Source organism: Arvicanthis niloticus, chromosome 14 (assembly GCF_011762505.2).
Source record: "Arvicanthis niloticus isolate mArvNil1 chromosome 14, mArvNil1.pat.X, whole genome shotgun sequence".
In the NCBI taxonomy this organism is placed as follows: Eukaryota; Metazoa; Chordata; class Mammalia; order Rodentia; family Muridae; genus Arvicanthis; species Arvicanthis niloticus.
In genome coordinates, this window is record NC_047671.1 from 26,111,050 (window position 1) to 26,124,192 (window position 13,143).

The 13,143-nt window shown below is 44.0% G+C and overlaps 1 long non-coding RNA gene across 8 annotated transcripts in view; it reads left to right on the top strand.

The window, feature by feature from the left end:
- Positions 1 to 13,143, top strand: part of LOC143434289 (uncharacterized) — a 101,607-nt gene that overhangs the window by 38,504 nt on the left and 49,960 nt on the right. For 3 of the 8 annotated variants that reach the window (XR_013103655.1, XR_013103659.1, XR_013103656.1), the window contains exon 2: positions 3,164 to 3,332. The exons of 4 other annotated variants lie outside the window; for them this stretch is intronic. This is a non-coding gene — a long non-coding RNA (uncharacterized LOC143434289). Of the gene's footprint in view, positions 1 to 3,160; positions 3,333 to 13,143 lie in introns of all 8 variants that reach the window. One more of the 8 variants, XR_013103658.1, reaches the window with a different exon arrangement.

Below are 13,143 nucleotides of genomic sequence, written 5' to 3' on the forward strand. Positions count from 1 at the left end.
ACTGATGTGTATGCAGAGAAGACTAACTCCTGTTCATGGATTAGAAGGAATCATAACATTTGGATGCCTATGTTATCTGGTACAATATATAGATTCCAATTCTCTGTCAAAATACCAGTAGCATTAATCACAGACCAGTACAAAGTCTACACTTTGTAAACTATCATGAGTAGCCAAAAACATCTTGAGAGAGAGAAAAAAAGCTTCTTGATTAGAAATTATATTGCAAAGCCATACTGACTTAAACAGTAAGGTACTAGAATTTAAAAAGGCACACAGACCAATATGCTAAACAAAAATAAATCACCTAATATAGTCACTAACTTCTAACAAGGCAACCAAAAACACACATTATAAAACAACAACAACAACGAAAGAACAGTCTCGGTTGTCGGTACTAAACCTCCACATGATCAACATTCCACACAGGATGGGGAAGAGCTCCATTCACTATGCACAGCTGAAGCTGAGGAGAATGGGAGCCCAGGGCATTTGTTGCTAATGTGAGGCTGGTCTCTGACTGGTGTCTAGACTTGTAGTACATATATAATGATCATGAGCTATGTCTACTGACAGGGGCAGGTCAAAAACCCAAGCAGCAATGTTATGGAATAAGGAGGTAGTGGACATAAGAAGGAGCCATTTGATACAGCTGCTCACATTACTCGTATCTCCCAAGGGAACAGACTACAGGCTCCTGGCACAGTCATGCTACTTAGGATGAAGAATTCATTTTTTGTGTGTTTCCTTAAAGTGAGGCAGTGTGTTACTTTGTTGGTTTCATATGCATTTTAATTTCCTGTATGTGGCATGGGCTTAATTCTGCTGCTTACTCACCTGGGTGTGATAGAGGTTAAGTGACAGACTGTGACGCTGTGCTCAGAGGCCCACTGAGATCAGAGGCCCATTTTGAAGTCTCTGCTAAGAGAATTTAGAAATTATCTCATTTAATGCTTATAAGTACCTTAAAAAATAGGGGAGTTTCTTCTTCACAAACTTGGGGACATTAGAAGCATAAGGTATGAGTGAGTGAGAGGAAGGAATCTTTCCTTCTATGGCTCCACATGAGGTGCTCTCTGCTCACCCCTCAGTCTTCTGTGCTCTTGTGTTGAAGCACACAGCTCTACAAGGTGTCAAGGAGGTGTGGCTCTCTCACTGAACAGATGAGGCAATGGAGGCTCCGGAAGTGATTCCACTCACTTGGTAAATCAGAGACTATGGAATTAAACTGGTGTTTGCTTAATTTTAACCAATACTTTCTTCCTAAACCATGGACGGCCTCAGGCCCAGCCCATAATCAAGGCTCTGTGGTAGATAGACTTCTACTCTCAGAGTCGCTATTTCCAACTTGCTTTTGTTTCCTGAAACATCACGCAGTCCCAGGAGATGTTGCTCGGAGTGCTTACTGATGGGGAAGTCTTTGCAAAGAGTAGTGGAGCACTTGATGTGATCTTGCTTATCACAGGATCTGTTCCCACAGGCCTGGAAAATGAACTCTTTCTTAGAATAGACCCACCAAGAGCATTTGCTTGCTGTGGCTACATTGTTCCATTTCAAGCATCTATTGTTGAGGTCAGGCTGTGCCTGGATCTAAGTGATTCCATATTGTGTTAAAGAGTGGTTTTCAGGCTGTTCTGTGCCCAAAGAGGCTCCATTTTGCAAGCAATTCTTGACCACATTTTGAGGGTTGAGGATGGCTGCATTTGGATAGACACGAGAATGATGCCATTGTCCTGAGCCACCAACAGGACACACACTGATAAATGACAGGGACAGGCCGTTTGCAGCCCGGGCACGATGCCATCCCTGTAGGTCACAAACCACATATTATGCTTCCCTTATCACTGTGGTGCAAATGTCTACATTAAGGTTTAGACCTCATGGAATGATCCTGGCACAGGGAAGACTCTGGTGTTTAGACTGATGGGTCCACAGTTTCTCAGTATGTTTTCTTTTGAACACTAGCCTATTAAGCCACCCAAGACTCCTCTATGACTGACGGGCCAATTGGATTAACCATGACGTAACCCTCTGAGAATTCTTGAGATTCTTAGAGGGATAAATGGCTATCAGTCCATGTTCATGTCTTGGGATGATTTTTGGAGACTTTTTAGTACCTGACGCTTACCTGCTTTGTTCCTGTAAGGCAGATTTCTTTTATGACTTTGTCTACTTATCTGCCTACCAAGAAGGTCCCCTGACTTGGGCTTTGTTAAGAGTAATTTCTGTAGCTAAGAAATGATGCAGATATAGGTTCTGATGTGTTTGTTTTTTGTTGATTAATACTGGAAACAACTTGGATTTTGATTCTGAGTTGAAGAGGGAGCCTTCCTGGTAAGCCAGTGCCTGGGCTGAATGTATCCATCAGTAAGCACGTATTTACATTAGTTCCAACAAAAACACACTTGTTTGGACAAATGTGGACCAGAATAAGAAACTGTTTACAGCATCTCCACTTACCAACGCTAAAGAAAACTCATCCCGCAGACTAACTGGCTGATCCATCCTGTTTCTCCCCATCATCTCAGTCTCTTCTCAGCTCATAGAGAAAGCCACCCTGGTGCTGGATATCCAGTTTTTTAAACATCAAATTCACCACTTTCAAGAAGCACTGGAGGTCATCTGGTTCTCTGACCCAAGTCAGAGGTATCTTGTGGGATCACTGCCAGGGGCTGCTCCAGCGATTCCTGAACAAATTCAAAGACAGGACCCCACCCTCCGTAGAGGATTGCACAGCTTCTCTGAATTGTTCGAATGTCCTTTTCCTATTGATGTGACTTTGGATCTTTATGACTCCTTCCTATCTGTTCTAAGTCTATCCGTTGGCGCCAAAGCAAACAAAGGCTTTTCCCTCTTCCACACAATAGTACTTCCGACGTAGCAAGGAAGCCGACATCTACCCTTTGCTTTCAGCATCCAGTAAACACTTCATTTTTAAGTGTACCTTTTAGGATACGATCTCTACATCTATCGCCACCCCCAGCCTTGGCCTTGGCCTTGGTCTTGGCCTGGCACAGAGACAGGACATTTCCTCACTTTACGATATCCTTTTGGTTATTCCCTTGATAGGCTGTAAGTGCCCAAGCCTCATTAAAGCCAGAAAGTCATTGTTTTTCTTTCTTTCTTTCTTTTTTTTTTTTAATGGAATGTCATTGTTAAGCAGTTGTGAACATGGATCTGATCTAGTGATGATAGGCCACCTTACCGGGCTGAACTTGTGTGTTCTGAAGTTTCCAGTAGGCATCTTGTAGCCCAACCAGTACTGACCAGAAAAGCCTCCATCTCTTCAAGGACCAGAGGAGAGGGTTTGGAAAGGTTTGATGGTGACACAGGTAAGAGCATCTCCTTTCTAGAATTACTGTTCTCATGATTCCTCTGCCTTTAGAAGAAGGATTCCCCAGTGACCCTTGCATGTACCAAAGAACTCCTCCCCACAGGCTCATAGGGACCAATATCCCTCTGCTCTTCCATGTCTCGATGCTTCAAGGGGGAGGAGAGAGGGAAAGGAGATCTATGAGACTGAAGCACACTCTGGACTCTGATGTCCACACAAAAACTCTTTGTTGGGAATGCTACATCCCATAGGGACGTCAAGTGCCCTGAGTGTTTATATTCCCACTCAGCAAGGCCTGTCTCTGCTCCCTTCCCAGAGCTCCTGCCAATCTCTCCTTTCTTGTCTTCAAGGGGTCCAAATGATGTCCAGACCCGAGTTCAGAGGCCTTACAGCCTGAGATCAGTTTGAAGTCCAATGTCTTGGAACATTTTTATTTCTAATTTGTTATTTTAAGCGCATTGTGATTTAATGACTCTTTGGGATTCCAGTTAGCGGTTGATGTTGGAGAGCCGAGGAATGCATGTTTAATTTTTTTCATCCTGTAACCAGTGTTTCATCTTAGACTAAATAGATGCACATTTGAGAAATCCCACAGAATTGCCGAGAGAAACACTGATGTTTATGTAAGTGTCTTCGTGAGTGAATGACTTCAGCAAAAAGGAAACAATCAGATTTGAGTCCAAAGGCTTGGTGGAACTCCACCAAGTCCTTAAGCTGTCCATCAGCATCAGCTACTTCCCCGTCTATGTCCTCACGGGGCTGTATGCGAACTGCTGAGATCTATGTATTGGCGCTGGGCTCCCGTTACCATACCTCCCTGCACCAAACACAGACAACACTCATCTCTGCTCTGGGGTTGGACCTGAGTGGGTTTTGATGTCCATGGGATTTCAACCTCTTCTGCATTCCTTTTTAATAAAGCAAAGTAGTGAAGGGAGCTGGCTGGAACAGGAAGTGTAGGGGGAGGCTTCTGACAGGAACCTTGTAAGTTAAAAGCCTTTCCTTCTCTGTCAAGTTCTACAAAAGTTTTAGTAAATGCTAGAGTTTCTGTTAATGAAATGTTTCAGCACTAGAAAGACAGACAATTCTTGGCCACATAGGTCAGAATTGCTAAAGAAATAAAAAATAAAAAATAAAAATAAAATCTTCTCTATTTGTCTGTTTGTGCTCTGTAGACCAAATCTCTAGAGGACAAATCCAAGGCATAGTTTTCTCTAGATGAGAAGCAGTGAGCATATCATTTTGGCAGGACGACTATAAAAGCGTGCTGAATTTCCATGAATAAAAATGAGTGCGTGTTCAGGATGGGACAGAGAATCCCACGAGTGCGGTTCTCACACTTCAGTCACACTGGCAGAAAGATCGTTGAACAGCATGCCCGGGACAAATTTCTTAAACCAGTTATTTCTGTCCTCTCTGCTGGATAGGTAGAGCTCAGAATTATCATGTCACCCCGACATAGATGTGTTACATAGGCACAGAATGAGTTGTTACAAAAAGATAGATAGATAGATAGATAGATAGATAGATAGATAGATAGATAGATAGATAGATGCATTTTCACTTCGGCACTGATTGTCAAAGCAGAACACAGTCACACTGAGAGATCATTTTGAGAAGAAGCGGGAAATAAAATGTTTGTAGACATTTTTACATCCGTTAAGCTATGGCAATTGAAGTACAAATGCCTTTGTTGGCAAAGTTGTACCGTGGGCATCAATGAGAAAAGAGAGTCATGCCAGGCCCACTGGCTGGCAGGGGAGCCTGTACCAAGTTCATGGCAGTAGAATGGAGAGTCATCAGGGCTTCCAAGGGGTTTTATAGTCATGTAGTCAGAGTTCCCTGAGTGCGTGGCTTCTATTTCCATTTCTGCTGCCAGCTGGCTGAGTGGAGACCACCTAAGTTGTAGCCCCAAAGGAAATGAGAAGGTAGGTTCTCTTCTCCCGCAATCCTCCTGCTCCTGCCCCTGCGCTGCCTGAAACCCTACTGTAAAAGTGCCTGCATTTCTTAAAATCCATTTCCAGCTAAGACTTAAGCACTACCAGGAGGGATTTTATTTCAAACTTTTCATTAGTCTTTTCTGCTTGTGAACCTGTTTCAAAGCCAGTCTCCAAGTAGGAGAGGAGAACAGAAGGGCTCCCTGTACAGCTCTCTCCTGGCTGCATACCTAGCTCCAGTCTCCACTCCTCTTTCTCTCCACCCCTTTCCCAGGTGACTTCGTAGCACATGCAGCAAGTGGTAGGGGCCCACTGGTTCTACATTACCCGGGGGACGTGCAGTAGACCTCAGTGGATACCTTAAACCATAGATAATACTGAAATCTATACATGTGTTTTCTCCTATGCCTACACATCTACGAGAAAGTTTTAGTTTGTTAATCAGGCACAAGAAGAGATCAGCAACAATAACTAATACTTCAATAAGACAACGATAATAACGTACTATAATTAAATGTTATCCTATGGTGGTCTTTCTAAATGTTTTATTGTATTAAAATTTAGTAGCCTCAGGATATAATGTTCCCCCCCCCATGAAATAAGAACTTTCACTGTTTTATTTAAAGGAAGAACTGGTTGGCCTCTGTTTGTAATATATAAATATATGTAAATTTCTAGCATCACTCTTCACTGGCTCATTAGTCAACAAAACAAGGGTAACTTGAACACAGCCATGACAGTTAATCTAATAACCAAAAATAACTACTAAGTGACAAATGGGAGAGTAGCTTTTACATCATAGAAATACTGGATAAAAGAATAATTCAGTTTGTGTGTGTGTGTGTGTGTGTGCACGCACACGTGTGTATGCATGTGTATGTGTACTATGTGTACAGGCCAGAGGAAACCTTGTAGGAGTTAATTCTTTCCTCCACAGTGTGGGTTCCGACTTGCCAAGGTTGGTAGCCAACAAGTACCTTTACTGTCTGAACCATCGCACTGGTCCCAGAATAAGATTAACCTCGTGTAACTGAAACTGACAAAACCTCAGCTGAGAACGGATTGCTGTACATTTGCTGGCTGCTTCTTTGAGCTTATCTTTGTGAATTTCCTTGAATGATGAGCTAAAGATATATTTTTCAAGCAGAGCCTTTAGAGGGGCTCGCTCAGGTGACCATGCTCCATGGTGCTTCTTCCCTTGCAGCTGTGATGAGAACATCAGCACATACTGTAGGAGCCTGAAAGACATGGGTTTAAGGCACATAGCACCAGCCACCCTGGCTGAGGCTATCCCCACACAGTCAGAAGCCAACCGAATGCAGAAATGTGAGTGAATCCACTGTATCAGTTGAATGCCTCAGGCTTCTGAGCTATGTAAGCACACAGACATTTTGAGGTAGTTGGTTGGACACCATCATGTTATAAAAAAATCACATTGGATGAAGATGGAGACATGAGAAAACTAGGAAGAAAACCTTTCTCTCAGTATTCAGGTTGCCTACAAAACAGCAGAATATCCAAAATGAATAGAAATGCCTGAGAAGAGACCTGCGTGTCTTCCCCCAAATGCAGAGATGTGGCATCTGTGTCTTTATATGTGTAGTCTGCTGTAGGGAGTTGGAGAGGGAAGGGATGGAGGGAACAGGATTCATGTCATAGTCGTTACATACAAGTCAGCTTTGTGCAGAGACAATGGTCATTAGAGAGTCCTGCATGTAGGAATTGGTGGGGTTTGGGGATTAAATGTCTCCTGAGAGCTGATGAGGTGTGGCATCACTGCGAGTGCTGAAGCTGAAGGAAGGTGTTAGGACCCATCCTCCCCGACTCGCTCTGCTTCCCGGTCAACACAAAACAGGCAGTTTTTCTCTACGTATTCAGTCCATGATGTTGTACCTCACTATGGACCCAAAGGCAACAGCTAAAGCAGACTACAGGCTGGAATTTCCAAGTGTGAGCTGAAGTGAGCTTTTCCTGTCTACAGTTGAGTTTTTCACAGGCGTTCTGCCACAACGAGGGAAAATTGACTAAATTTTCTTCATTTTCCAGATGGGAAAATTAGATCCAGATCAATTAAGAAACTCAGTCATGCAAATCATAGTCTGGCAGACAGCTTCCACTGATAGGAAATGTTTTAGGCCGGGAAGGCCCACAGCAGCCTTGCAAAGAAACACTTCAGACGTGCTGATACAAAAGTGGCCAGAGACAAGGCGGAAGTCAGCTTGGAAGCACTGATGCTGCACTTCACTTTCGCACATCAAAAAGTGCTCTTTTCTTGACTTTCTTCCTAACTATTAAAGAAGAGGAGGAGGAAGTGGAGGAGGAGGTGGTAGTGGAGGAGAAGGAAGAGGAGGAAGAGGAAGAAGAGGAGGAAGAGGTCAGGAGGAAGAGGTGGAGGAGGAAGAGGTGGTGAAGGAGAAAGTGGTGGTGGTGGAGGAAGAGGAGAAGGAGGAGGAGGAGGCAGAAGAGGAGGAGGAGGAGAAGGAGGAGAAGGTGGAAGAAGAGGTGATAGAGGAAGAAGAGGAGGAAGAGGAGGAGGAAGAGGTGGAGGAAGAGGAAGAAGTGGTGGTGGAGGAGGAGGAAGAGGAGGAGGAGGAGAAGGAGGAGGTGGAAGAAGAGGTGGGAGGGGAGGAAGAGGCGGAGGAAGAGGTGGAGGAAGAGGAAGAAGTGGTGTTGGAGGAGGAGGAAGTGGTAGTGGAGGAGGAAGAGGAGGAGGAGGAGAAGGAGAAGGAGGTAGAAGAAAAGGTGGTAGAGGAGGAAGAGGCAGAGGAGGGGGGAGGAGGGAGAGGAAGAGGAGGAGGAGGAGGAGGAGGAGGAGGAAGAATCACTTTCGGTCCACAGACTACACGAAAATAATCAGCAGGTGTGAGACCAGAATGCCACATGAAAATGTCAAGGCTTAAATTCAAGTCTGTCAACTTCAATGTAAATCAAACCAAACACATATTTTTTGTGTAGTTTGTGTATTCCTGAACTTTGATCACCTTCATTACCATAGCTCAGAGCTGTCCTACAGAAACCATCAGGAGTCTACATTAGACACTCACAGAGAAACATTACTTTCTGGGCCTCCCAGGGCCATTGCACATGTGAACTAGAGCAGCTGTAGCTGAATGCACAAGACCTGTGCAGGATCAAACACGTAAAGGTCCCAGCATGGAAAAGTAAGGACTTATGAAGCCTGCCTCCCAGCTGAGGAGATGTTCTGAAAGACATAGATTCAAGGTAAGTAGCATCAGAAGCTAGCCCAGCAGAGCCAGAAGCCATCCAAATCCAGAGACGTGAATGAACCCTCTCTATCAGTTGAGTACCTCAGGCTTGTAAGTACACAAAGGATTTGAAGTGCTTCACTGTGTGAAAAGATGCATCAGAAGAGGATGGAGATAGCCGAAGAGAAAGGTTTCATTTGTATTCAGGCTGCCTAAAAACCATCAAATTATACAAAGTAGATATTAATGCTTGACAGGAGACCTGTAAGTCTTTCCCTGCATAGAGATAAGTGTCACCTGTGTCTTTATATGTGCCCACTGTTGAAGGCAGCGGGAGATGGCGGAGAGGGAGGTCATGGATGGCTGTTGGTAGAACAAGAGTCCGTTTTCTTCAGGGAGCTGATCCAGGAAAGGCTACATTTGCTCCAGTGGATGGTCAACACCCATGCACATATAGGAAGTGCTGGTGGACTCAGTGGGATTAAATAACAAAGTATAGGAAATTGGAAGTTGGGAGATCTGGGAGAACCGGAGGGGAAGAGTTAGGAGTGCATATGATTACAGCACAAAACCTTGTAGACTTGTTTGAAATGCTCAAACAATATAGAAAGTTAAAAAAATAAGGCCTTTCCAAATTACTCTTGAAATGGTTGTTCTCTTTTCTCTCTGACCCCATTGCAGGTGTGTGTGTGTGTGTGTGTGTGTGTGTGAGAGAGAGAGAGAGAGAGAGAGAGAGAGAGAGAGAGAGAGAGAGAGAGAGAGAGACAGACAGACAGAGACAGAAACAGAAACAGAGACAGAGACATAGAGGGACACAGAGAGAGAGAAAGAGGGACAGAGAGGGACAGAGAGACAGAGACAGAGACTATGTGTTGAAGATAAAGTTTCAGAGAAGCAAGTGTATCATAAAAGATGAGGTATTAGGAAAGCAGATACATATTCCAGATGAGGAAACTGAGCTTTCAAACTCATAAGGTACTTGCTCAATAAGGAGAAGCAAAATTCAGGGATCTGTGTATCTGGCTCCAGACCCAGAGCAGGAACAGTCACTGACCGTACTCTCATGGGGAAAGACAGTCTCTTGGGCCCTGGCTGGCTAACAAAGCCCTTGCCTGCCACCACGGTCTCTGCATCAGGCTCTGCCTTAGGCTGTCCAGCAGAACCAAATGGAAAAATAAATAGTCATGACAAGATAAAAGGACCAGCATGGGCTGTTTCCAATCATGGGTGGAAAGCAAACTTTAAAACACTGCTCTGCTGTGGCCTTTTGTGCCGTGTTTATAAAGTTCTGGGATTGGTAGGGTCTAATGTCATTCCGTCATAATTTGATTTCCATGAGAGTAGCTAATCCAGTCCAATTGTTCCACATGTTGTCATGTCCCAGAGCTGGAATGACATCCAGGTGCCTTCCCTGATCCTGAGTACGGCACCTAGCTTTTTCTGTAGGAGAGAATCCTGGGCTTCTTTCACTGGGTCATCCACAGAGCTCTGCATATAGGAAAAACATCTTCTGGCATCCTGACACATGCAGTCCTGTGTATCAGGACCAGAACTTGTGTATGACTGTCCTCTCCTCAGCCACCATTTCCTGTTTCCAAAGCAACATCTTGCCACTTGTTTTCCAGGCTCTCTCATGTAGAACAGGGTATGCACACATCCTGGACAGTCTGTTTGGGAATTCTGGTGTCTATTTCTCCAGTTCCCCTGTGCCAGCCTGGTGCATTGGGACAAGATGGTTCCATAGCTGATTCTCAGTTTCCTTCTCTGCGAAATGAATGGTTGCAACCCTATCTGTTAAAATACTGAGAAAATTTCAAAGGCCACTGTTGTGGGTAAGCAAAAATTATAACAAACTCACCAAGGGTCAGTAGCTCAAACTAGAGCAGTAATTGTCTTAAGCCAGGAGACAAAGGGTGAATCAAATGGAATTGTAAAATCACAAAGCCCCTTAGGTGAGTGGATTCTGGAAATCTCTGAAAAGGCAGACTGCAGCCAGGCAGTGTCTCAGCCACAGAGACCTCGGTCAGCCCTGCTGCCTGTGTCCTTTTCCATCTCTAAATTATTTCAGTGTTGCGGCACACGTGGATCTGAAAACATCAGGTACAGCCTCTGCAGCTAGATCCCACAGTCCCCTGACCCCACCAAACCTACTGAGCTCAGAATCTAAGGGATCTAAAGTGCAATGTGCAGGCACGATACTGAAAGGGGGTACATCTATGATCTGGTTATTCCAGAGTGCTCTGTCAGTCACAAAACAATTGCCTCCAGAAATAAAGCAGCACTGGAATAAAATGTGCACATCTTTCCTTTTACATCTTCCTCTCCTTCCAGTAGCCGCACAGTCACTGCAGAACAGATCATAGGTAACTCGGCACCAGTCATCCATTAGAAAACTTTACAATGCCCCCGGTCCATGAAGCATCTTCAGTCTGCTGAGGGAAAGAGAAGGGGTGTCTTCAAACTAGTGTATGGAATATTGAGATGATATGGGGAATAGTCCCAGGTCATGACAGACTGTTCCCCTGGAAGTAATGTTGATGGTCATGGAACATCAGAGGCTACAATGCACCTAACTGAGATTGGCTTGTTTGGCTGAGAAGAATAACTAGGCAGTGATGTAAATGATGGCTTTGTTGAGAGCAATGATAAAGTTGGAAAGACACTGAAAACAACCGGCAGATCCAGAACGACTATCAAAGCAAGGTGGCTTGGTAAGATTAGAAAAGGAGGAAGCAGAGTTGGTAGCTATGGAGGAAACCAATGGCTAGAAGCTGAAGACTAATCAGATGTTGAGAGGAAGAAGAAGGAAGCCCTGAGATTTCCGTTTCTATTTCCATGTCACCACGGAGGTGGGGGAAGACAGACATGTGTAGAAATGGAGAGGGGAATAAGAAGCAGTTTTCAAAGGCAGGGAGTGGGTTTAGTGTTTGACAAGTTTGGTTTGAAGTGCTTTGAAGACATCCAAATAAAAGATGCCCTGCAAACATTTGAGAGCATGCCTGCTAGTCCCAGCCAGGAATGTCAACTATTACGTGGACACGAAAGCAACGATACTGAGCCATCCAGGAAGGTTGCATGTCTTCCTTTTTTCTCTTCTCATTCCTCTTTTCTAGCTCCACATTACACTCCCCTCTCTTCCCTCTCCGTCTGCATGTTACATGCATGAAATCCATGCAATCTATGGCCTGCTGTATACTAGGCAAGCGCTCTGCTGCTGAAATTTATCCACTGCCTACCCAGGAAGATTCTGTGGGTCAGGGCCACAAATGAAACCATCAAGCATATACATGTGATGTATGATGTGGATATAGGCACAGAAGACCAAAACTGGACTGGTGAGCTATGATGTATGTGGACCAATTCTCAAGAACAGGACACCCAAGAAAGTTGTATATTATAGAAGGATGGTATCAAAAAGTAAGGCTGAGAAATGTATGTTAAAATTTGCTCCCTGGAACCTAACTGAAACTTGGTGGTCATATCCTCGTTCTTTGTTATGATAGGGGGATTAGTTCTAGAACACTCTGGAGACACCAATACCAGTGAATGCTAAGCCCCCTTATAGCACATTTGTTTACTAGCTATGAATAACTCCATGAGTCCTACAAATAATCTCTAGAAAGACTTTTTAAGGGTTGAAGGTGAGTTCTCTGTATCTGTTCCAGAGAAATGAATGTACTAAAAAAAATTATAGTATCTTTTTTTTCTAGGAAACTTACAGGTCAATTCAATATTATTGAGGGTTCAATATATATATATATAAATAGCCAGGTTAAAGACTGGTTAAAATTGGTGTGTTGCATGTCAAACAAGTGAAAATCATGTTTAGGATGGAGACTCAGTTCTAAATGACTCTCAGTTCTAAATGACTGCTAATGTTTGTTGATATCTTGATGTCAATCTTGATTTTCTGTTCAGAGAAGACACCAATAAACTTGACTCCATTGCCTGGCCCCTTGGGCCAGCCCAATCTTCTACTGCTTGACTATATCACCAAAAATCTGCCCTAGTCCTGGAATTTGAGAATGGAGAAGCAAAAAATAATAATAAACAATGATCTTATGTGTTTCCATATATTATGGAAAATGTGCCAGGGCCTACCTTTGGGTCACGTGTCAAGTGGGGTTGGGACCCAGCTTTGGCACATTGTATTCATCCATATTTTGCTGTTTTAACAGTCTAAAGCTATGTGACTATATAAAGAAGGATAGTTTATTTAATTCATACTGGGGAAGGTTCAAGAGCACAGAACAGGCGTCTTCTTGCTGAAGGCTTTGTGGCTGATGGCTTCACAATGTTGGGAACCTGCAGGAGGAAGAGAGCATATTGCCAGACAGAAGGCCAAAGTGCAGGATGGCGCCGAGTTTATTCTTCTTCTAATACTGTTGAGAAAACTCGTAAGTTTACAAGAACTATCTCAATCTCTCCCAAACTCACGGTGGTCCTGTGATGTCCTACCAGGCCTCACATCTTAAGGGTGCCACCACTTTTACAGCACCACTGTATAAGGCAGCCAGACCCCATGCCAACCATGGCACATAGGATGCAGTTCTGATCTGTGTGGTCTGAAGAAAGCACAATGAGTGCTAACCTATCACGATGAAGACTTTTACTTGGTAAATCTGTCAGGCAGCTTCCCATTGCTGTGATACAGTGACCGAGATAG